The 26450-nt window shown below is 37.1% G+C and overlaps 1 protein-coding gene across 1 annotated transcript in view; it reads left to right on the top strand.

Annotated features, from left to right (window-relative positions):
• Positions 1–4770: 4770 nt before the first annotated feature.
• SMIM31 (small integral membrane protein 31) overlaps positions 4771–26450 on the top strand; it is a 47439-nt gene continuing 25759 nt past the window's right edge. The window contains exon 1 of the mRNA XM_070790985.1: positions 4771–5159. The gene's annotated coding sequence lies outside the window, so the exon portion shown is untranslated. The remainder of the gene's footprint in view (positions 5160–26450) is intronic.

Raw genomic sequence — 26450 nt, 5'->3', positions numbered from 1 at the left:
AAAAGAGGTTCAGATGTGAGAATAGACTTTTGGACTCAGTGGAATAAGGTGAGGGTGGGATGATTGGAAAGAATAGCATTGAAAAATGTAAATTATCATATGTAAAATAGATGACTAGTGCAAATTCGATGCATGAAGCAGGGCACCCAAAATTGGTGCTCTGGGACAACCCAGGGGAATAGGGTGGGGAGGTAGGTGGGAGGGGTTTCAGGATAGGGAGAACACAAGTATTATACCTGTGGCTGATTCATGTTGATGTATAGCAAAAATCATTATAATATTGTAAAGTCATTATCTACCAATTAAAATAAATGAATTACTTTTTTAAAGTTATTATGGGTTTTTTCTATTAGATGATAATTTTAGAGACATAGAATTCTGTCATTTTATGTTGACCATCATGAAACAATGGTATTAACATGAATATGAGTTACATAATCACAATAGGAAAAGATATTTTGTACCCCAGTGTTCATTGCAGCACTATTTAAAGTAGGTAGGATGTAGAAACAACCTAGATGTCCATTGGCAGATAAATGCATAAGCAAAATGTGGTACAATCACAATGGAATATTGTTCAGCTATAAAAATGAATACATTTGAATCAGTTCTAATGAGGTGAATGAACCTGGAGCCTATTATACAGAGTGAAGCAAGTCAGAGGAGAAAGCCAAATGCTCTATATTCATGGGAGAAAGGTGGGGAAACAGTGGAAACAGTGTCAGACTTTATTTTCGGGGGCTCCAAAATCACTGCAGATGGTGACTGCAGCCATGAAATTAAAAGACGCTTACTCCTTGGAAGGAAAGTTATGACCAACCTAGATAGCATATTGAAAGGCAGAGACATTACTTTGCCAACAGAGGTCCATCTAGTCAAGGCTATGGTTTTTCCAGTGGTCATGTATGGATGCGAGAGTTGGACTCTAAAGAAAGCTGAGCGCCAAAGAATTGATGGTTTTGAACTGTGGTGTTTGAGAAGACTCTTGAGAGTCCCTTGCACTGCAAGGAGATCCAACCAGTCCATTCTGAAGGAGATCAGCCCTGGGATTTCTTTGGAAAGAATGATGCTAAAGCAGAAACTCCAGTACTTTGGCCACCTCATGCGAAGAGTTGACTCATTGGAAAAGATTCTGATCCTGGGAGGGACTGGGGGCAGGAGGAGAAGAGGACGACAGAGGATGAGATGGCTGGATGGCATCACCGACTCAATGGACATGAGCTTGAGTGAACTCCAGGAGATGGTGATGGACAGGGAGGCATGGTGTGCTGCAATTAATGGGGTGGCAAAGAGTCGGACATGACTGAGTGATTGAACTGAATGAATGCATAAATATGGAATTTGAAAAGATGGTACTGATGATCCTACATGCATGGCAACAAAGAAGACACAGATGTAAAGAACAGACTTTTGGACTCAGGGAGAGAAGGTAAGTGTGGGATGACTTGAGATAATAACATTGAAACATGTATATTACCATAGATAAAATAGATGACCAGTATAGTTCCATGAATGAAGCTGAGCGCCCAAAGCTGGTACTCTGGGAAAACCCAGAGGAACAAGTTAGGGAGGGAGACTGGGGTGACTCAGGTTTGGGGGGACACATGTATCCTATGGCTGATTCATGTTATTGTATTGCAAAAACCACCACAATATTGTAAAGTAACTACTCTTCAATTAAAAAAAATTTTTTTAACGATATTTATCAGTTTTCACAATTAATAGCCAGACAAAAAATAAAAGATAATTATAATTGCAAGTCATAATGGAAACATAATTAACCTAACAGTATAAAATAATTACATGGAGAAGGCAATGGCACCCAACTCCACTACTCTTGCCTGGAAAATCCCATGGATGGAGGAGCCTGGTAGGCTGTAGTCCATGGGGTCGCTAAGAGTCGGACACGACTGAGCGACTTCCTTCTCACTTTTCACTTTCATACATTGGAGAAGGAAATGGCTACCCATTCCAGTATTCTTGCCTGGAGAATCCCAGGGGCGGGGGAGCCTGGTGGGCTTCTGTCTATGGGGTCTCACAGAGTCGGATACGACTGAAGGGACTTAGCAGCATAAAATAATTACATATGATTTGATGGGTTGAATAGAGTGATGTGGTAAGTGAAAGTGCATACATGTGCATGTTTTCACCCACCCAGCCAGTCTATGTCTTTTGGTTAATGTATTTAATCCATTTACTTTTAAGGCAATTATTGATATGTGTAATTCTATTCAGTTCAGTTCAGTTCAGTCGCTCTGGAGTTTACCCAGACTCACGTCCATAGAGTCAGTGATGACATCCAGCCGTCTCATCCTCTGTCGTTCCCTTCTCCTCCTGCCCCCAATCCCTCCCAGCATCAGGGTCTTTTCCAATGAGTCAACTCTTCGCATGAGGTGGCCAAAGTACTGGAGTTTCAGCTTTAGCATCTGTCCTTCCAAAGAAATTCCGGGGCTGATCTCCTTCAGAATGGACTGGTTGGATCTCCTTGCAGTCCAAGGGACTCTCAAGAGTCTTCTCCAACACCACAGTTCAAAAGCATCAATTCTTCGGCACTCACCCTTCTTCACAGTCCAACTATGTGGACTGTGGACCACATCCATACATGACCACAGGAAAAACCATAGCCTTGACTAGACGGACCTTTGTTGGCAAAGTAATGTCTGTGCTTTTGAATATGCTATCTAGGTTAGTCATAACTTTCCTTCCAAGGAGTAAGCGTCTTTTAATTTCATGGCTGCAGTCACCATCTGCAGTAATTTTGGAGCCCCCCCAAAAAAAGTCTGACACTGTTTCCACTGTTTCCCCATCTATTTCCCATGAAGTGATGGGACCGGATGCCATGATCTTCATTTTCTGAATGTTGAGCTTTAAACCAACTTTTTCACTCTCCACTCTCACTTTCATCAAGAGGCTTTTTAGTTCCTCTTCACTTTCTGCCATAAGGTTGGTGTCATCTGCATATCTGAAGTTATTGATATTTCTCCTGGCAATCTTGATTCCAGCTTGTGCTTCTTCCAGCCCAACGTTTCTCATAATGTACTCTGCATATAAGTTACATAATCAGGGTGACAATATACAGCCATGACGTACTCTTATATAAAATAAAAAGTTTTAACAAATAGAGAAACTTAAGTGGATGGCAAAGTCAGTTTGAGGATTAATAGTTAGTTGAACAACATAACCAAAAAATACTGATTAATAGATTTAAATCATTTTGCAGTGCTGTCTTCCAGCCCATAATTTTCAAGGGTTTTGCCAACAACTGTACAGAGAAAACAATATGCTTATCAAATTTGTGAAAGACACAAAACTGTGAAGGGTAATATATACATTATACAACAGAAGTAGATGATGGCCCTGACATTGTATGAAAGCTATAACAATGGAATTTTAGAGAAAGAAATGTAAAGACAGACCTATTTTCAGGAAAAAAAAATCTTCACTGGTGCAAGATACAGAAAGTCTGATTTATCTGCAACAGGTACAAAAGAGAGTTGGGAATGTTAGCTTATAGTAAAGATGAAGTTTCTGTTTATGATCATTGTCTGGGATGCAGAGGCTCTATTCCTATTCTACTCTGTGTAGAGCCAAAATCCTGTAGATACAAAACCCCTAGACACCACACTTCCTAGATAGAAGCTTGACAAACTAAAAGCAATTTAATGAACACAACCATGATTCTGAGGGGGATTTGAATTGATGACAGAGAGCAAAAGCAAGGAAAATAATTAGCAAACTAAATTCTCAGATTGGTAGCTATTCTCAAATATCCTAGTTGCTTTAGGTCAAAGAACAAGTAGAAATGTTAAAGGATAAAAATAAACTCCACTGGAAGAAATCTTAGGGAATTGAAATTTGATTTGATATAATTTGATCTTTTCTAGCAGTCAGAACTCAAAAAAAAATGGAATGGGCTACCTCCATAAGTAGTATGTCACTTGATGCTGGAAAGCTCGAGCAAAAGAAGGAAATTCCTATGTGGAAGTGTTATGAAAGGCATGTCTTTGCACTGACTAGAACTTCCAGTATGTCCTTGGGAGAAAAGTATTCAGTATTTAACCTCTAATGATTGCTCCAGGTTTTTATGCCTTTTATCAGCTTGAGGAAGATATCTTCCACTCCTAACTTGCTGGGGACTTAGGTCGTAGAAGTATTGTTGACGAGTGAAGAGACTGAATTAGAAATGTATGGAATATGGTCTGTGAGAGGGCTTCACGTTTCTCCTGCTTTTTTCAGACATCAGTGTGGTATATCTGGTGTTTTGGGAAAGATCACAGACTCTCATTCACTGGACATATGAATGTAGCAACTCCTTATAATACATTCCTTCATTCAAAGGCCTAAGAGTAGGAACATTTAAAATTGCTAGTCTTTCCAGAAGTTTTGCTCTTACTCTTTAATTAATTAATTCGTGAATGCTTTTAAGGTAAATATATATACATACATATATATACATACATACATACATACATATATATATATATATATATATATATATATATATATATGAGTAAGGGAAAATAAAGGAATGAGACTTCCTGGTGATGTAAACAGCAAAAGGGTTACTTTAAATGTGACAATAAAAACCAAGACAAGCTGACAACTAGCTGTAAAGTCCTATGATAAACAGTGGTTGTCAAGTTAATTGTTTGCCACACTCGTATTTGTTCAGCCTGGCTTATCAGTAAAGAGAGGTATAGAAATTGCCCTGTGTTCAGGCATGTCACGCCTATAAACCACCTGCTGAACCTCCGGTTCCTGTCAGCTGAGGGCCGTCTCTTCCGGCTCAGAACTATATATGCAGTGGTATTTGCAGAAGGGTGTGAGAGAAAAAGTAAATAACTGAATTGCATACATACTATATCCTGCCTGTTTCTTTTTTGATACTTCAGAGGGTTTTTATTTCCCCCCTTGATATAGAGGAGGTGCAGATTCTCCTTGGACAAATCCTAATCAAAACTTCAGCTAGCAGATTACTAAACTTTGCTTAAAGAAGTGCTACTCAGACATGCCTGTGTTTTCATGTCCTGGCTGAGTTCAGCGAACTGTTTATTAATGGACTTGGCCTGTCCCGTCCTGACCCCAAGACACTGAGGCCTCTGTCTGAACCAGGCTCATGAGTTTCTTCCTAGCCTCTCTCAGGAACCGGAGTACTTCTGGTAAGTTTTTATAAAATCCTCGTATCTTTTCATGACAAAATGAAACTCTTTTTTATTAGTCCATATTGACAAGTAGTATATTTCATCCCTATAATTATGAGATTCCATTGGTCTTTAGATTCATTCATGTTCTTTCCTGGAGATTGCTTTGTTAAGTAAAAGAAATATGGCTTAAAAGGTGGGGGAGAAATCTCCACTTTTTTTTTTTTTTTTTCTTATTTGGTTTCTTTGTGCTAGGCTTTTTCCCTCAAATTAGAAGATTCATATTTTCATTTAATTCCAAGGTGGAATTAAGTAAATTAAATGGAGTCACAAGACCTTGTTCAGTTCTAATACTTTCCCTGTGTTGAAATATGATGCTATATTTTGTTGAAAATAAGAAATTATTTTAAGAGAAATATTTCTGAGGAACATAGTTAAATAATGATTTATTTTTAATTTAAAATAAAGCAGATAAATAACATTTCCTCCTGAATATTTCAAAAGGCTTTTTGTGGTATAACTTCAGTTACATAAATCTGTGACCAACATAATTTTGCTTAAGATATTCAAACAGCAATCGGAGATAAAATGTTATGGTATATGCCTCAAAACTCAGGTTGGATCAAACTTATGTTATTGCCTGTGTGTTGTGTGACAAGGTACAGAAAATTCATCCAGGCTATTGCATTATATTATCAACAATTAAAAACAAAATTTCTCTGGGATACAATATTTAAAATCATACAAACACACACAAAATGCTGCTTTTCATATCTACAATCCCAACCTAGAGTCATTTTATCTAGGATTTAGCAGCAAAGTCTCTTTATTATGAAAATTTTCAAATAAAGGAAAAATGAAATAATTATACCTTGAACATCCAAATACCTACCATGCAAATACTACAGTTAATATTTCCCTAGGATTTCCTGGTGGTCCGATGATTAAGACTCCAAGCTTTCATTTCATGGGCGTGGGTTCAATCCCTGGTTGGGGAACTAAGATCCCACATGCCATGTGGTAAAAAAGAAAAAAAAATATAATAAAATGATAAAAATAAAAACATTTTCCTATATTGGTTTTTCACATACTATCCAATATCCACTATCTATCCATGAACTTATCTTCTTTACTTTTTGATGGATTGTAAATTTCAATTTAACTTTTTCCTTGAGGTAAAATTCATGTACATGTATAATGCACAAATCTTTAGTATACCATTTGATTAGTTTTGATAAATACATCCATCCATGTAACTCAAGTCCCTGTCAATATATAAAACATCACCATAATTCCAGATCTATAAAAATTCTTCCTCCCCCTGCCCAGTCAGTCTTTTACACCATCCTAGAGTCAAATACACTTCTCTCCCTTTGTATAGTATACACGCATGATTCTACTTAGATTCATTTATGTTTTTGAGTGTATTAGTAAGTTATTTATTGCTTTAATGTGAATAGTATCCCAACTGTATTTCAATGTATGAATGTCCATGGCTTGTTTTTCTATTCTTTTTGTTGAACTTTATCCAGTTTGGGGCTATTATAAACAAGCCTGGACATTCCTAGATATATCTTTATGGACATTCTTAGATACATATTTCACTGAACATGTATTTTCAGCCTCATGTGTTAACAACTAGGAATAAAATTGCTGAGTCATAATGTACTAAGAACTTTAGCATTAGGAGACACTATCAGAACTTGTCCACAATGATCACATCATCTCATCTCCCTCACTTCAGTTATGTGACATCCTTGTTAATTTTGAGGTGGTCAGTCCTTTTAATTTTTATTATTCTTGTGTCTTGATAATGCTCTCATTGTGGTTTTATTTGCATTTACCTGATAACTAATGTTGTAAACATTTTCCCAGGGGATTAGTGGTCATTGTAGATTTGTTTAAATTGAATGTCCATTTCAATATTTGACTTATTTATATACATATATATATATATATATATTGGAGAAGGAAATAGTAAGCCACTCCAGTACCCTTGCCTGGAAAATCTGATGGATGGAGAAGCCTGGTAGGCTACAGTCCATGGGGTCACAAAGAGTCGGACACGACTGAGTGACTTCATTTCACTTCATGGTGGCTTGTCTTTTATGATTTAGTTGGAGGAGTTCTTGTAAGTATATATTCCAGCTGCAAGTTTTGGGTCAGTTATTACTATGCAGATATGTTCTCCCAGTCTGTGGCTTGCTTATTCATTTTCTTAAATGTGTAGCTTGATGATCACTAGTTTTAAATTTGGTTGAAGCCTAATTCCAACAAAGGTCTGTCTAGTCAAGGCTATGGTTTTTCCAGTGGTCATGTATGGATGCGAGAGTTGGACTGTGAAGAAAGCTGAGCACTGAAGAATTGATGCTTTTAAACTGTGGTATTGGAGAAGACTCTTGAGAGTCCCTTGGACTGCAAGGAGATCCAACCAGTCCATTCTGAAGGAGATCAGTCCTGGGTGTTCTTTGGAAGGATTGATGCTAAAGCTGAAACTCCAATACTTTGGCCAGCTCATGCAAAGAGTTGACTCATTGCAAAAGACTCTAATGCTAGGAGGGATTGGGGGCAAGAGGAGAAAGGGATGACAGAGGATGGGATAGCTGGATGGCATCACCGACTCGATGGACATGAGTTTGGGTGAACTCCGGGAATTGGTGATGGACAGGGAGGCCTGGTGTGCTACAGTTCATGGGGTTGCAAAGAGTCAAACACGACTGAGTGACTGAACTGAACTGACTGAAGCCTAAATACTTATATTTTGTATGGTTGTTAATACCATGTGATATATAATAGTTTTTTTTTTTTAATTACCAAGTTTCTAAGGCACTGTTCTATCTTTTTTCCCTTAGAAGCCTTATCATTGTACTTTTTAGACTTATTTTTATTGAGGTAGCATCAGTTTATAATGTTATACATTTCATGTGTACAGCATTATATTTCTACTTCTGCATACCCCACAGTGTGTTTACCACCATAAATTTAATTTCCATCTGTCACCATAAAGTGAAGCCTTTGGCCCTTTAAATCCCCCCCTCCATCTACCCCTCTGGTAACCACTACTGTGTTTGGTTTTGCTTGGTTTATTTATTTTGGTTTGTTTGTTTAATTCCATATATGCGTGGAATCATACTCTATTTGTCTTCCTCCATCAAGGGAAGGTCCATCCATGTTGTAACAAATATCAAGATTTCATCTTTTTTATGGCTGAATAATATTCCTGTGTGTGTGTGTGTGTGTGTGTGTGTGTGTGTATCATATTATATCTTCTTTATCCATTCATCTGTTGATGGACAATTAAGTTTCCATATCTTGGCAATAAAGCTGCTATGAACATTGAGGTGCATGTATCTTTTTGAATTAGTGCTTTCATATTACTGTATAAATAACTGGAAGTGAGGTAACTGGATCATATGATAGTTTTTTTTTTTTTTTTTTTTGAGTTATTTCCATATGGTTCTCCACAGTAACTGCACTGATTTACAATCCCACAAACAGTTCACAAGAATTCCCTTTTCTCCACATCCTTGTCAGCACCTATTCTTCTTATCTTTTTGAGAGTGGACATACTAACAGGGATGAGGTTCTATTTCATTATGGTTTTGATTTGAATTTCCCTGATTAGTGATGTTGAAAACCTTCTCATGTATCTATTGGCCATCTTCATGTCTCTTTTGTAAAAACATGTATTCAGTGTCTCTGCCTATTTTTTAATTGGGTTGAATTCTTTGTTGTTGAATGAGTTTTTGTATATTTTGGATTTTAATTTCTTAACATATATACTGTTTGAAAGTATCTTCTCCCATTTCATACATTATTTTGCTGCTGCTGTTGATGGCATTTTTTTTTTTTGCTGTACAAAAGATTTTTAGTTTGATGTAGTCCCATTAGTTTATTTTTACTTTTGCTTCCTTTGCCTGAGGACATGTATCTAGAAAGATATTGCTAAGACTGGTGTCAAAGAGAATGTTGTCCAAGTTTTTTTCTAGGAGTTTCCTGGTTTCTGGAGAAGGAAATGGCAGCCGACTCCAATATTCTTGCCTGGAAAATCCCATGGACAGAGGAGCCTGGCAGGCTACAGTCTGTGGGGTCACAAAGAGTTGAACACGACTAAGCGACTTCACTTTCTGGTTTCAGGTCTTAGCTTCGAATCTTTAATCCATTTTGAGTTGATTTTTGTGTATGGTGTGAGATAGTGAGTGATCTAGTTTCTTTCTTTTTTTTTTTTCTTTTTTGCATGTGGCTCTTGTTTTCCTAATACCATTTATTGAAGGACTGTCTTTTCACCAAGGACTATCTTTTCTCCTTTGTGAAAAACTAATTACCTGTAAACACATGGGTTTATTTCTGGGCTTTCAATTCTGTTCCACTGATCTATGTATCTGTGTTTCTGCCAAATTGATGTTATTTTAATTACATTAGCTTTGTGATATAATTGAAATAAAGGAGTGTGATACCTCCAGCTTTGTTTCTCCCCGCCCTCTGCCCCCCAGAAGTGCTTTGGCTAATCAGTTGTTTATTATTCCACAAAATTTTTAGAATTTCTTGTTCTTTTTCTGTGAAAAATGCCCTTGAAATTTTGAAAAGGATTGTATTGCATCAGTCAATTGCTTTAATCAATATGGACATTTTAACAATGCTAGTTGTTCTGATCAATGAGTGTGGGTTTGCATGCTAAGTCACTTCAGTAATGTCTGACTCTTTGCAAACCTATAACTGTAGCCCACCAGGCTCCTCTGTCAATGGGATTCTCTAGGCAAGAATACTGGAGTGGGTTTCAATGCACTCCTCCAGGGAATCTTCCCAATTCAGGAATCAAACCTACGTCTCTTATGTCTCCTACATTGGCAGGCAGGTTCTTTACCACGAGTGCCTCCTGGGAAGTCTCAATTCATGATTATGAGCTATTCATGAGTATCTTTCCATTTGCTTGTGTCTTCAATGTCTTTCAGCAATGTCTTATAATTCTCAGCATATAGGTCTTTCATTTCCTTGGATAGATTTATTCTTTGGCATTTTATTCTTTTTGCTACAACTGTATTTTTTTTTCTTTATTTCTCTTTTTCTTAGCTCTGTTAGTGCAAAGTTTTGCATCCTGAAACTGTACTGTATGTGTTTATAATTTCGATTAGGTTTTGGTGGGGATTTTAGGGTTTTCTATATATTAAAACCATTTCATCTGCAAATGGTGACACTTTTACTTCTTCCTTTCCATGTTGCTGCTAAGTCGATTCAGTTGTGTCCAACTCTATGTGACCCACCAGGCTCCCCTGTCCCTGGGATTCTCCAGGCAAGAACACTGGAGTGGGTTGCCATTTCCCATGTTGGACTCCTTTTACTTCTTTTTCTTGCCTAATTGCTCTGGCTAAGATTTCCAATACTATGCTAAATAAGACTAGTGCAAACTGATATCCTTGTCTTGTTCATGACTTTTAGTTCAGTTCACTTGCTTAGTCATGTCCGACTTTTTGCAACCTCATGAACTTCAGCACATCAGGACTCCCAGGAGTCCACCCAAACCCATGTCCATCGAGTCAGTGATGCCATCCAACCATCTCATCCTCTGTCATCACCTTTTCCTCCTGCCCTCAATCTTTCCCAACATCAGGGTCTTTTCCAATGAGTTAACTCTTCACATCAGCTGGCCAAAATATTAAAGTTTCAGCTTCAACATCAGTCCTTCCAATGAACACGCAGGACTGATCTCCTTTAGGATAGACTGGTTGGATCTCCCTGTAGTCTAAGGGACTCTCAAGAGTCTTCTCCAACACAGTTCAAAAGCATCAATTATTTAGTGCTCAGCTTTCTTTATAGTCCAACTTTCACATCCATATATGACCACTGGAAAAACCATAGCCTTGACCAGATGGATCTTTGTTGGCAAAGTAATGTCTCTGCTTTTTAATATGCTATCTAGGTTGGTCATAACTTTCCTTCCAAGGAGTAAGTGTATTTTAATTTCAAGGCTGCAATCACCATCAGCAGTGATTTTGGAGCCCAAAAAAATAAAGTCAGCTACTGTTTCCACTGTTTCCCCATCTATTTCCCATGAAGTGATGGGACTGGATGCCATGATCTTAGTTTTCTGAATGTTGAGCTTTAAGCCAACTTTTTCACTCTCCTCTTTCACTTTGATCAAGAGGCTCTTTTTCACTTTCTGCCATAAGGGTGGTGTCATCTGCATATCTGAGGTTATTGATACTTCTCCTGGCAACCTTGATTCCAGCTTGTGTTTTCTCCAGCCAAGCATTTCTCATGATGTACTCTGCATAGAAGTTAAATAAGCAGGTGACAATATACAGCCTTGACGTACTCCTTTTCCTATTTGGAACCAGTCTGTTGTTCCATGTCCAGTTCTAACTGTTGCTTCTTCACCTGCATACAGGTTTCTCAAGAGGAAAGTCAGGTGATCTGGTATTTCCATCTCTTTCAGAATTATCCACAGTTTATGGTGATCCACACAGTCAAAGGCTTTGGCATAGTCAATAAAGCAGAAATAGATGTTTTTCTGGAACTCTCTTGCTTTTTCGATGATCCAGTGGATGTTGGTAATTTGATCTCTGGTTCCTCTACCTTTTCTAAAACCATCTTGAACATCAGGAAGTCCACGGTTCATGTACTGCTGAAGCCTGGCTTGGAAAATTTTGAGCATTACTTGACTAGCCTGTGAGATGAGTGCAATTATGTGGTACTTTGAGCAATCTTAGGCATTCCCTTTCTTTGGGATTGGAATGGAAACTGAACTTTTCCAGTCCTGTGGCCACTGCTGAGTTTTCCAAATGTGCTGACATATTGAGTGCAGCACTTTCACAGCATCATCTTTCAGGATTTGAAATAGCTCAACTGGAATTCCATCACCTCCACTAGTTGTGTTCGTAGTGATGCTTCTTAAGGCCCACCTGACTTCACATTCCAGGATGTCTGGCTCTAGGTAAGTGATTACACCATCGTGATTATCTGGGTCATGAACATCTTTTTTGTAAAGTTCTTCTGTGTATTCTTGCTACCTCTTCTTAATATCTTCTCCTTCTGTTAGGTCCATACCATTTCTGTCCTTTATCGAGCCTGTCTTTGCATGAAATTCTCCCTTGGTATCTTAATTTTCTTGAAGACATCTCTAGTCTTTCCCATTCTATTGTTTTCCTCTATTTCTTTGCATTGATCTCTGAGGAAGGCCTTCTTATTCCTCATAAGTTCATGACTTTAGAACTAATATTTTCAGCTTCTTACTATTGAATATGCTGTTAGTTGTGAATTTGTCATATATGACCTCTATTATGTCAAGGTATGGTTACTTCCATATTCACTTTATTGAGAAATTTTATTATAAATGGGTGCTGAATCTTGTCAAATGCTTTTTCTTCACATGTTGAGATTATCATATGATTTTTATCCTTCAGTTTATTAATGTTATTTATCACAATGATTGATTTGTGGTTTTTAAACCACTCCTGCATCTCTGGAATAAATCCTGCTTGATCATGTTGTAGTGATCTTTTAATATATCATTGTATTTGGTTCCCTAATAATTTGTTCATCAAAGATATTGGCTTTTAATTTTATTTTTTGTGTTTGTGTTTTCTTCGTCTGGTTTTGATGTTAAGGTGATGTTAGCCTCATAAATAAGTTAAGAAGTGTTCCTTTCTATTCAATTTTTTTTGCATTGGCTTGAGACAAATAGATTTTAAATCTTCTCTGGATGTTTGGTAAAATTCATCTATGAAGACTTCTGGTCCTGGAATTTTGTTTGCTGAGATCTTTTGGTGTTATTACTGTTTCAATCTTAATAGTGATCAATCTATTCAAGTTTTCTATTCATGATTCATTCTTATAAGATTGTAATATTCTAAGAATTTGTTCATTTCTTCTGATTTCTCTATTTTGTTGTTTTTCTGTGGTATCCATTGTTATTTATCCTCTTTAATTTATTAGAACCTTCTCTTTTTTTTTCTTGATTAGTCTAGCTAAGGGTGTCAATTTTGTATGTTTTTTCAAAGAACTAGTTCTTAGCTTCATTGATTTTTTTTTATATTGTCTTCTTAGTCTCTCTTTTATTTATTTCCAGTCTGATTTTTATTATTCCCTTTGAGCTTTATTTGTTCTTATTATTCTAGTTCCTTTAGGTATTTATTTGAAATTTTTCTTGTTTCTTGAGGTAGGCTTGTATTGCTTTAAACTTCCCTCTTAATCCTTCTTTTGCTATATCCTATAGATTTTGGTATGCTGTATTTTCATTTGTCTTCAGGTAACTTTTCATGTCTCCTGTAATTTCTTCATTGACTCAATAGTTGTTCAGTAGCATGTTGTTTAGCCTTCACATATTTGTGCTTTTTCCAGTTTTATTCTTGTAGTTGATTTGTAGACTCATACATTGTGATCAGAAATGTGCTTGATGTGATTTAAATCTCCTTAAATGTATCAAGATTTGTTTTCTGTCTCAATATATGGTCTATCCTTAAGAAAGTTCCATATGCATTTGAGAAGAATGTATGTTCTGCCACATTTGAATGGGATGTTCTTTATACTTCTGTTAAATCCTCTGGTCTAGTAGCTTATTTAAGGCTTCTATTTCCTTGAATTTTTGTATGATCTGATCTAGTCATTAACATAAGTGGAATGAAATAAGTGAAGGAAAGAGAAGTGAGAGAAGAAGTCACAGACCCAAGGGGAATCAGATTGTGTAAAGTCTTCTAAGAGACCATTATAAGAATATTAGTTTTCAGTCTGAGTGGAATAGGAAGTTATAGTAGAATTTTGAGCAGATAAGTGTAGTATGATGAACTTTTAATACTGTTTTCAGAATAGACTTAAGAAAAGTAAGGGAAGAATGTCAGAGATCAGTTAGAAGACTATTTTTTTTAACTAAATAAGAGCTAAGAGCACCTCAAATAAGAGTGGTTGCAACAGAAGTGACAGAATTCAAAAATACTTTCATGATAAATCCAACAAGATTTCTTCATGGAAGACAATAAGGATGACATCAAGAATTTTGTTGAGAGTAACCAGAGGATGAGTTGTTGTCAAGTGAGAAAAGGAATACTATGAATGGAAATGTTAGTAGTAAGATGAAACTGAAATTCAGTTTTGAACACATTATGTTTGAGAAATGGTATACAAAACATCAAGACTGAATGAGAATTTAATGACTGAATGAACAGAATTTAAGTTCCTCACAACTTAGAAGTATTGTTATTACATATTTGGTCTAAATGCAATTATTCTGTTATGATAAGTTTTTATCATTATCTTAAGCCAAAGGGTTAGATTGTCTTGGTTATTTTCCTGTGCATTTAAAGATATATCATATTTTCATGTACAACTCTTCATAAAAAGTTGCAGAATTTGCTAGTAACTGAGCTTCATGTCATAGTAAACTTTATGAGAGAACTATTATGACTGTTAACTAATACAGAGAAATAAACTAAAAATATCAGTTTATGAGGTCCATGTGACAAATTAAATGGTTTTCTTAACTTTCATTCTTCACATGATCATCTTATCTTTATTGTTAAGCCATCATCAGTATCACAAACAAATTATTTGTAAACTATGTTTGAGCCTTTCAAAGTATCATGTGGTTTTACAAAGGTAATTACAAAGATAGGAAAAATTTCTGGCCTTTGGAATATAGCACTCTAGAGATCATAGCTTTGATTCATACAAAAAAAAAAAAAGCATAGTCAATTACTCATGCTGATAATAGGATCTCCAGTTGCGGAGAGTGAGGTGGGTAAGATTCTGCTGTCACTTGTGGCCCATCACAGTTCTATCTGAGATGTGACAGACAACTTCTACCCTGGATATTAGATTCAATTTAATGAAGTACCAGGTTTTGTCTAGGCCTCCACTTCCAGGGTTATAAGAAGTGCTAACAGGAAGGAGGAGAACATGTGAGAGAGCCATGCTACCCGACCCAGGTTTCCCCATTCCTGACACTTTCACAGCACACACTCAGAAAGGCTGAGGAGTCATGAAATGGGAAACCATATCTGACTTTAAACAGAAATTTCCCAATGTGAAACAGGTTTGGGAAGTGGTTATAAATATGTCTGCCTTAAAAAAAAAAAATATATATATATATATATATATCAATAAGCATGCAAAAACAGGATACCCCCTAGAAAGTTTTAGGGAATCCAAAGACTGAGAATACACGTCAAATAACAATGTGAATGCAAGGCATTGGAAGTATAAATATGATGTTCTAAATAAAACCTTTTCCTACTTTAACAAATATACAATACAACCAAAATAATTGAACAAATGTTGAATTCAACCAAAAAGATTGAAACTATTCAACAGCACCTGATCAGAGCCCACAATACTGCCCTAAAACAAGATATAAAATATTTGCTTATATGTAGTGAACAATTCATCTAAACCCTATCAGGTTGAAAGGCACTGAAGTTACTCAGTTGTGGGTAGATTTATTTCTGCACTGCTTAGAAGAGTGAAGTACTTTGAAAAATAGGGAAAGAAGAAAATCTAAAGATATCTACATTCATGCTCTTACACAAAAATAGAGTTCAAATGGCCTTGAGCTGAAAAGACTTTAGAGATCTATTATTTTCCAATCACGAAGGGATTCTGATCAGTTCTGCTTAGGGGATGAATATCTAGTTAGAGACAAAAGGGCTAAAGAAAAAAAAAAAAGTTAATATCTTTAGTTTGAACTTGAGTTGAATACAGTATATATACTCTTAGATGGGAAAAAGTAACCTTAAGTAATCCACACCTTAGAGAAATACAAATTTTGTAATGTTGCTTTTAACAGTATAAAGTCTAAATAATTCACTGAGAATATCAAACTAAAAACACATCCAATTCCATGATTTTTTTCTCCTTGTTTTTATTTTCCAACTTCTCAAATATAAATTTGACAGTCATAAGTCTCAGATCTTATCTTTCTCAAGACACATGCTGTGTTAATCGCATAACCCTAAATGTCTTGGACTACACTGACATAGTGAACTGGTCATAGCAAACACCCACTTCCAACAACACAAGACAGTCATTATATTATATCATAATATAATAACAAATTAAAAGTTATTTTCAAGTCACCCTTTAAAAACCCAGAGACTGATATTAAGTAAATTTAAAAACCAGTAAATATATGAGGAGGGATAAGAATAATCTCTTTTAAAATATGTAGCTAAAACCTGAGAATTTAAAGATGGACCAAATAGACACATGGATTAAAAATGAAGGCATTATTTTTATAAAGAACACAATTGCAAAGGCAAACTAATTTCAGTAAGGGGAACATATTTTAATGACTAATTTATTGAGCACTCACCAAACACAAGGAATTATTCAAAGTGATTTACTTCATATAATCCTGCATAAAGCTCCAAAAATATGAACACCTAAATCTATAGATTAAGCAAATTCAATAGTCACAGTTTGCTCTTGTGGAATAAAGAACTTTGCTCCAATCAGTGTTTTCACCAAAGATTTAAATATAGGCATAAAATACCCACTTATTGAACTTGTAGGTGGCATAAAGCTGAAAGAACTTACAAATATGTGTGATGGTAAAAGAAGGATCCAAAAAAGTCTTAGACAGGTAAGACAGATGAATTGAATCTAATAATATGAAATATGGTGGAAAGATCCCCTGGAGAAGGGAAAAGCTACCCACTCTAGTATTCTGGCCTGGAGAATTCCATGGACAGTATAGTCCATGGGATTGCACAGAGTCAGACACAACTGAGTGACATTCACTTCACTTTCATAGTGGGTAAAATATTGAGGACATGTTGCCCTAATTGTCCAGAAGCAAGTGATGAGAATGAAGACAGAACATGAAATCTGGTAAAATGGGTCAGGGAACCTGCAGCCTCTATTGGACTGAGGTGCAGAGTACACGTTGAGAACAGCTTTTATTCCTAATTGCAGACTACAAGACTTTCTCAGATCTTATCTTTCTCAAGACACATGCTGTGTTAATCGCATAACCCTAAATGTCTTGGACTACACTGACATAGTGAACTGGTCATAGCAAACACCCACTTCCAACAACACAAGACAAGACTCTAAAACACGGACCTCACTAGATGGTAAACACTGAAATCAGGTTGATTATATGCTTTACAGCCAAAAATGGAGAAGCTCTATACAATCAGCAAAAACAAGACCAGGAGCTGACTGTGGCTCAGATCATGAACTCCTTATGGCCAAATTCAGACTTAAATTGAAGAACGTGAGGAAAACCACTAGACCATTCAGGTGTGACCTAAATAAAATTCCTTATGATTATACAGTGGAAGTGAGAAATAGATTTAAGGGACTAGATTTGATAGTCAGAGTTCCTGATGAACTATGAATGGAGGTTCATGACATTGTACAGGAGACAGGAATCAAGATTATCCCCAAGAAGAAGAAATGGAAAAAAGCAAAATGACTGTCTGAGGAGGCCTTACAAGTAGCTGTGAAAAGAAGAGAAGTGAAAAACAAAGGAGAAAAGGAAAGATATACCCATGTGAATGCAGAGTTCCAAAGAATAGCAAGGAGAGATGAGAAAGCTTTCCTCAGTGGTCAATGCAGATAGAGGAAAACAATAGAATGGGGAAGACTAGAGATGTTGTCAAGAAATTAGAGATACCAAGGCAACATTTCATGCAAAGATAGGCTCGATAAAGGACAGAAATGGTATGAACCTAACAGAAGCAGATGATAATAAGAAGAGTTGGCAAGAACACACAGAAGAACTGTACAAAAAAGATCTTCATGACCCAGATAATCTTGATATTGTGATCACTGACCTAGAGCCAGACATCCTGGAATGCAAAATCAAGTGGGCGTAAGGAAGCATCACTATGAACAAAGCTAGTAAAGGTGATGGAATTCCAGTTGAGCTATTTCAAAGCCTGAAAGATGATGCTTTGAAAGTGCTGCACTCAATATGTCAGCACATTTGGAAAACTCAGCAGTGGCCACAGGACTGGAAAAGTTCAATTTTCATTCCCATCCCAAAGAAAGACAATGGCAAAGAGTGCTCAAACTACCACACAATTGCACTCATCTCACAAGCTAGTAAAGCAATGCTCAAAATTTTCCAAGCCAGGCTTCAGCAGTACGTGAACCATGAACTTCCAGATTTTCAAGCTGGTTTTGGAAAAGGCAGAACAGAGATCAAATTGCCAACATCCACTGGATCATGGAAAAAGCAAGAGAATTCCATCTATTTCTGCTTTATTGACTATGCCAAACCCTTTGACTGTGTGGATCACCATAAACTGTGGAAAATTCTGAAAGAGATGGAAATACCAGATCACCTGACTTTCCTCTTGAGAAACCTGTATGCAGGTGAAGAAACAACAGTTAGAACTGGACATGGAACAACAGACTGGTTCCAAATAGGAAAAGGAGTACAGCAAGACTGTATATTTTTACCCTGTTTATTTAACTAATGTGCAGAGTACATCATGAGAAACTCTTGGCTGAACGAAGCACAAGCTGGAATCAAGATTGCCAGGAGAAATATCAATAAGCTCAGATATTTAGATGACACTACCCTTATGGCAGAAAGTGAAAAACTAAAGAGCCTCTTGATGAAAGTGAAAGAGGAGAGTGAAAATACTCACTTAAATCACAACATTCAGAAAACTAAGATCATGGCATCTGGTCCCATCACTTCATGGGAAATAGATGGGGAAACAGTGGAAACAGAAGCTGACTTAATTTTTTTTTTTTTTTTTTTTTGAGGGGTGGGTCCAAAATCACTGCAGATGGTGATTTCAGCATTGAAATTAAAAGACGCTTACTTCTTGGAAGGAAAGTTATGACCAACCTAGATAGCATATTAAAAAGCATAGACATTACTTTGCTAACAAAGGTCCATCTAGTCAAGGCTATGGTTTTTCCAGTGGTCATATATGGATGTGAGAGTTGGACTGTGAAGAAAGCTGAGCACCGAAAAATTGATGCTTTTGAACTGTGGTGTTGGAGAAGACTCTTGAGAGTCCCCTGGACTGCAAGAAGATCCAACCAGTCCATCCTAAAAGAGATCAGCCCTGGGTGTTCATTGGAAAGACTGATGTTGAAGCTGCAGCTCCAATACTTTGGCCACCTGATACAAAGAGCTTATTCGTTTGAAAACACCCTGATGCTGGGTAAGAGTGAGGGCAGGAGGAGAAGGGGATGACAGAAGTTGAGATGTTTGGATGGCATCACCAACTCAATGGACACGAGTTTGAATAAATTCCAAGAGTTGGTGATGGACAGGGAGGCCTGGCATGATGCAGTTCATGGGGTCGCAAAGAGTCGTACACAACTGAGCGACTGAACTGAACTGAACACTTACATAGTCCAGATCTCCTTGTGGTTACCTGAGGTCATTCCCTTCTGAGTTATTCTCAGGAACAATTAGCAATTGCATAGGCAGAGTTCATGCCTGACACCAACCCAGCATTCCAAGATCCATGTTTTTATGATCCCGTCATACTCTCTTCTGGATCTGACCTTGGGGTTTATAACAAGGATATTAATCTAAGAAAGACATGAAAAATAATCATCAACACAGATTCTTAGTTTATGTTGTTTTTCTAGGTGCTATTTCTGTGAAATTTCTCAAGTATTATTAGGTACATTATTAGTACATTATTAGGAATTCTCACTAGAAGGACCAAGCAGCCAACTACAAAAGTATCAAATAGAAGAACAATTTGGTAGCAATCCAATAAATAAGATAGAGGGTATATTTTGACAGGAAGTATAATATTTTTAAAAATTAGGCCTTACTATAACCAGATAAATGGCCCCTGAGAAGAGCTGAAATATAGTGGGTGCTGCTGCAGCCCTGGCTCCCTTGACTGCCTCGCCAAGATCTCTGTCTTCAGCTTAGCACTCCACTCTCTTTCAGAAGGATTTGGAAACAAAGAAGAAAAACCACAGGGGAAAAGGGACACTATGTCATAGTAGGAATATTTATTTAGACAGAAAGGGAGTACAAGCTACACCTATACATTCATTGTCTTCAAATATTTGATGAGCACTCACATGGAGAGGAATTTTTTAGTTGTCATTTAGGAACTGAGTGGTAATGGTCAAAGGAGCAACAAATTCATTTAATCTGAAAAAAGAACTTTTCTAATGAGCAGAGCTATTCAGAGGTTAAATAGGTTGCTTCCAAAGGTAGTGAGCCCCAGTCACTAGAGGAACTCAAACTTAGGCTGAATTTCTATTCCATCAAAACAGTTTAGGGAAAATCAGTCATTGCATGGTATATATACAAGGTGATTCTTTCTTTTAAAACTTGAAATATGATTTAGGGGAAAATTCTTAAGGAGGAGATGACTTTTTAGTCAAAGTTAGGAGAAAAGATGGCTTGAAATATGGAGTTGTCTAAGCACTATGCAAAAATAATTGCAAAAATACTGCAATTATTTGCAGTAATTTTGGAGCCCCCCAAAGTATAGTCTGACACTGTTTCCGCTGTTTCCCCATCTATTTCCCATGAAGTGATGGGACCAAATGCCGTGATCTTAGTTTTCTGAATGTTGAGCTTTAAGCCAACTTTTTCACTCTCCTCTTTCACTTTCATCAAGAGGTTTTTTAGTTCCTCTTCACTTTCTACCATAAAGGTGGTGTCATCTGCATATCTGAGGTTATTGATACTTTTCCCGGCAATCTTGATTCCAGCTTGTGCTTCTTCCAGCCCAGCGTTTCTCATGATGTACTCTGCATAGAAGTTAAATAAGCAAGGTGACAATATATTGCCTTGACGTACTCCTTTTCCTATTTGGAACCAGTCTGTTGTTCCATGTCCAGGTCTAACTGTTATGTCCTGACCTGCATACAAATTTCTCAAGAAGCAGGTCAGGTGGTTTGGTATTTCCATCTCTTTCAGAATTTTCCACAATTTATTGTGATCCACACAGTCAAAGGCTTTGGCATAGTCAACAAAGCAGAAATAGATGTTTTTCTGGAGCTCTCTTGCTTTTTCCATGATCCAGCGGATGTTGGCAATTTGATCTCTCGTTCCTCTGCTTTTTCTAAAACCAGCTTGAACATCTGGAAGTTCATGGTTCACGTACTGCTGAAGCCTGGCTTAGAGAATTTTGAGCATTGCTTTACTAGCTTGTGAGATGAGTGCAATTGTATGGTAGTTTGTGCACTCTTTGGCATCTGGCCCCATCATTTCATAGTAAGTAGATGGGAAAACAGTAGAAACAGTGTCAGACTTTATTTTGGGGGGCTCCAAAATCACTGCAGATGGTGATTGGAGCCATGAAATTAAAAGACGCTTACTCTTTGGAAGGAAAGTTATGACCAACCTAGATAGCATTCAACCTAGATAGTATTCAAAAGCAGAGATATTGTTTTGCCAAGAAATATCTGTCTAGTCAAGGCTATGGTTTTTCCAGTGGTCACGTATGGATGTGAGAGATGGACTGTGAAGAAAGCTGAGCACCAAAGAATAGATGCTTTTGAACTGTGGTGTTGGAGAAGACTCTTGAGAGTCCCTTGGACTGCAAGGAGATCCAACCAGGCCATCCTAAAGGAAATCAGCCCTGGGTGTTCATTGGAAGGACTGATGCTGAAGCTGAAACTCCAATACTTTGGCCACCTCATGCAAAGAGTTAACTCATTGGAGAAAACCCTGATACTGGGAGGGATTGGGGGCAGGAGGAGAAGAGGACGACAGAGGATGAGATGGCTGGGTGGCACCACTGACTCGATGGACATGAGTTTGAGTGGACTCTGGGAGCTAGTGATGGACAGGGAGACCTGGCGTGCTGTGAGCATCATGGCGTCTCAAAGAGTCAGACACGACTGAGTGACTGAACTGAACAGAACTGAACTGATGAGACAGAAAAATAAATATTACAGGGAATCCAAAATAAACATTGAGAAAATTAATCAAAGAGATTTAGCAGGTAAAAATATTAAGTTGAAGTAGCAGTGACAGGAGTTGGGGATATATCACTTCTCATTCAGCAAGTACAGCCAACATAACCAAGAAGACCATTTTCCATGATGAATGTTTTTATCTATTTGAGTTTCTCTAACAAAAACACCACAGGCTGGGGTGCTTGAACAAATATTTGTCACTCACAGTTCTCAAGCTTTGTGAGTAAGACACTAGCAGATTCTATATCCATTGAGGGCCTGCTTCCTGCTTCCCAGAGGTCTATCGTCTCATGGTGTCCTCATGTTGTGGAAGCTATGAGGGAACTCTGTGGGCCATTGTAACGACACTAATCTTATTCCTGAGAGCTGCACCTGAATAACCTAATCATTTCCCAAAGGCTCCAAACATTGGGGTTTCTGAATGTGAATTTTGGCAAATACATTGAGTCCTTAACAGTGAGCCTCTGGGATAAATAAAGAATTTAGAAACATAAATATGAGGCAACTGAGCTGCTGTTGTCTCAGAGATGGAAGAGATTACAGCCCAAGGCCTTGTTTGGTGGATGATATTTACAATATGACAGAAACATATGCCACTATCTATATCCCACAGACAGAACCCAAAGAGGTGCTCCTGGTTTCAGACCATGTAAGGGTAGAAATCACTCCATACAACAGTTGAGTCTTGTTCATAATGCTTAAAAGAATCGGAAATACTTGCTCTTGGGAGAAAAAAACAAAACAAAACAAAACAAAAACAAAGGGCAGACAAATCCAGCAGATGAGAGAAATGGCAGGGATGTGGGTTTAGTGGCTAGAGCCTGTGCTTTAACACGAGACCATGAGAATAACAGGAAGAATTGAAATATCCTATGGAATTTTTTTTCAGTTTAGCTTTCTGATAAGTTGGCTTTAAGAATTCAAAATACTATTGAGATAATCATATGGTTTTTATTTTTCAATTTGTTAATGTGGTGTATTACATTGATTGATTTGCGGATATTGAAGAATCCTTGCATCCCTGGGATAAAGCCCACTTGGTCATGGTGTATGATCTTTTTAATGTGTTGTTGGATTCTGATTGCTAGAATTTTGTTAAGGATTTTTGCATCTATGTTCATCAGTGATATTGGCCTGTAGTTTTCTTTTTTTGTGGCATCTTTGTCAGGTTTTGGTATTAGGGTGATGGCGGCCTCATAGAATGAGTTTGGAAGTTTACCTTCCTCTGCAATTTTTTGGAAGAGTTTGAGCAGGATAGGTGTTAGCTCTTCTCTAAATTTTTGGTAGAATTCAGCTGTGAAGCCGTCTGGACCTGGACTTTTGTTTGCTGGAAGATTTTTGATTGCAGTTTCAATTTCCATGCTTGTGATGGGTCTGTTAAGATTTTCTATTTCTTCCTGGTTGAGTTTTGGTAAGTTGTACTTTTCTAAGAATTTGTCCATTTCTTCCACGTTGTCCATTTTATTGGCATATAATTGTTGATAGTAGTCTCTTATGATCCTTTGTATTTCTGTGTTGTCTGTTGTGATCTCTCCATTTTCATTTCTAATTTTGTTGATTTGATTTTTCTCCCTTTGTTTCTTGATGAGTCTGGCTAATGGTTAAAAACTCTCCAGAAAGCAGGAATAGAAGGAACATACCTCAACATAATAAAAGCTATATATGACAAACCCACAGCAAACATTATCCTCAATGGTGAAAAATTGAAAACATTTCCTCTAAAGTCAGGAACAAGACAAGAGTGCCCACTTTCACCATTACTATTCAACATAGTTTTGGAAGTTTTGGCCACAGCAATCAGAGCAGAAAAAAAAATAAAAGGAATCCAAATTGGAAAAGAAGAAGTAAAACTCTCCCTATTTGCAGATGACATGATCCTCTACATAGAAAACCCTAAAGATTCCACCAGAAAATTACTAGAAATAATCAATGACTATAGTAAAGTTGCAGGATATAAAATCCACACACAGAAATCCCTTGCATTCCTATACACTAATAATGAGAAAACAGAGAGAGAAATTAAGGAAACAATTCCATTCACCATTGCAACGGAAAGAATAAAATACTTAGGAATATATCTACCTAAAGAAACTAAAGACCTATATATAGAAAACTATAAAACACTGGTGAAAGAAATCAAAGAGGACACTAATAGATGGAGAAATATACCATGTTCATGGATTGGAAGAATCAATATAGTGAAAATGAGTATACTACCCAAACCAATTTATAGATTCAACACAATCCCTATCAAGCTACCAACAGTATTCTTCACAGAGCTAGAACAAATAATTTCACAATTTGTATGGAAATACAAAAAACCTTGAATAACCAAAGCGATCTTGAGAAAGAAGAATGGAACTGGAGGAATCAACCTACCTGACTTCAGGCTCTACTACAAAGCTACAGTTATCAAGACAGTATGGTACTGGCACAAAGACAGAAATATAGATCAATGGAATAAAATAGAAAGCCCAGAGATAAATCCACACACATATGGACACCTTGTCTTTGACAAAGGAGGCAAGAATATACAATGGATTAAAGACAATCTCTTTAACAAGTGGTGCTGGGAAATCTGGTCACCCACTTGTAAAAGAATGAAACCAGACCACTTTCTAACACCATACACAAAAATCAATTCAAAATGGATTAAAGATCTAAACGTAAGACCAGAAACTATAAAACTCCTGGAGGAGAACATAGGCAAAACACTCTCTGACATACATCACAGCAGGATCCTCTATGACCCACCTCCCAGAATATTGGAAATAAAAGCAAAAATAAACAAATGGGACCTAATTAACCTTAAAAGCTTCTGCACATCAAAGGAAACTATTAGCAAGGTGAAAAGACACCCCTTCAGAATGGGAGAAAATAATAACAAATGAAGCAACCGACAAACAACTAATCTCAAAAATATACAAGTAACTCCTACAGCTCAACTCCAGAAAAATAAATGACCCAATCAAAAAATGGGCCAAAGAACTAAATAGACATTTCTCCAAAGAAGACATACAGATGGCTAACAAACACATGAAAAGATGCTCAACATCACTCATTATCAGAGAAATGCAAATCAAAACCACTATGAGGTACCATTTCACGCCAGTCAGAATGGCTGCGATCCAAAAGTCTACAAATAATAAATGCTGGAGAGGGTGTGGAGAAAAGGGAAATCTCTTACACTCTTGGTGGGAATGCAAACTAGTACAGCCACTATGGAGAACAGTGTGGAGATTCCTTAAAAAACTGGAAATAGAACTGCCTTATGATCCAGCAATCCCACTGCTGGGCATACACACTGAGGAAACCAGAAGGGAAAGAGACACGTGTACCCCAATGTTCATCGCAGCACTGTTTATAATAGCCAGGACATGGAAGCAACCTAGATGTCCATCAGCAGATGAATGGATAAGAAAGCAGTGGTACATATACACAATGGAGTATTACTCAGCCATTAAAAAGAATACGTTTGAATCAGTTCTAATGAGGTGGATGAAACTGGAGCCTATTATACAGAGTGAAGTAAGCCAGAAGGAAAAACATAAATACAGTATACTAACGCATATATATGGAATTTAGAAAGATGGTAACAATAACCCGGTGTACGAGACAGCAAAAGAGACACTGATGTATAGAACAGTCTTATGGACTCTGTGGGAGAGGGAGAGGGTGGGAAGATTTGGGAGAGTGACATTGAAACATGTAGAATATCATGTAAGAAACGAGTTGCCAGTCCAGGTTTGATGCGCGATACTGGATGCTTGGGGCTGGTGCACTGGGACGACCCAGAGGGATGGTGTGGGGAGGGAGGAGGGAGGAGGGTTCAGGATGGGGAACACATGTATGCCTGTGGCGGATTCATTTTGATATTTGGCAAAACTAATACAATTATGTAAAGTTTAAAAATAAAATAAAATTAAAAAAAAAAAAAGAATTCAAAATACTAAAAAAACATTTCCTGGTGCTCAGAAGGGTTTACTTCCTGTGAATGTGACCTTTGTATTGACTTTGCAGGTCTTCCTCCAAATGAATGCAATCATTTTACCCAGATCCTTTGACTCTTGGAGTATATACACAGCATTAATATTAATAAGCAGATTCAACAAAAAGATAATAGCCCACATGGTCCCCAAGTAATCACAACAGCACTCAAGTGTTTATTCCCATATCTACAACATAAATTGTTAGGACACAAAAAGAGTAGCAAGGAACCACCAGGGAGAAAAATAAAGCAACAGAGGAACAGGAACTCATCTTCCTTAGGGCTGGCAATAACAGAGGCAAGTACAACCATCGCATCTAGAAGTCTAACATAGGCTACAAAAAATTTTTTTTTAAAGATTTGTTTTATGTGGGTAATTTTTTAAAGTGTTTACTGAATAATACATTATAATATTACTTCTTTTTCTTCTTCTTATTTATTTATTTATTTATTTGGCCATGAGG

This window comes from Bos indicus, chromosome 6 (assembly GCF_029378745.1).
Source record: "Bos indicus isolate NIAB-ARS_2022 breed Sahiwal x Tharparkar chromosome 6, NIAB-ARS_B.indTharparkar_mat_pri_1.0, whole genome shotgun sequence".
NCBI classification, from domain to species: domain Eukaryota; kingdom Metazoa; phylum Chordata; class Mammalia; order Artiodactyla; family Bovidae; genus Bos; species Bos indicus.
Note: the sequence above shows the minus strand (reverse complement) of the source record. Positions and strands in the feature narration are given on the sequence as shown.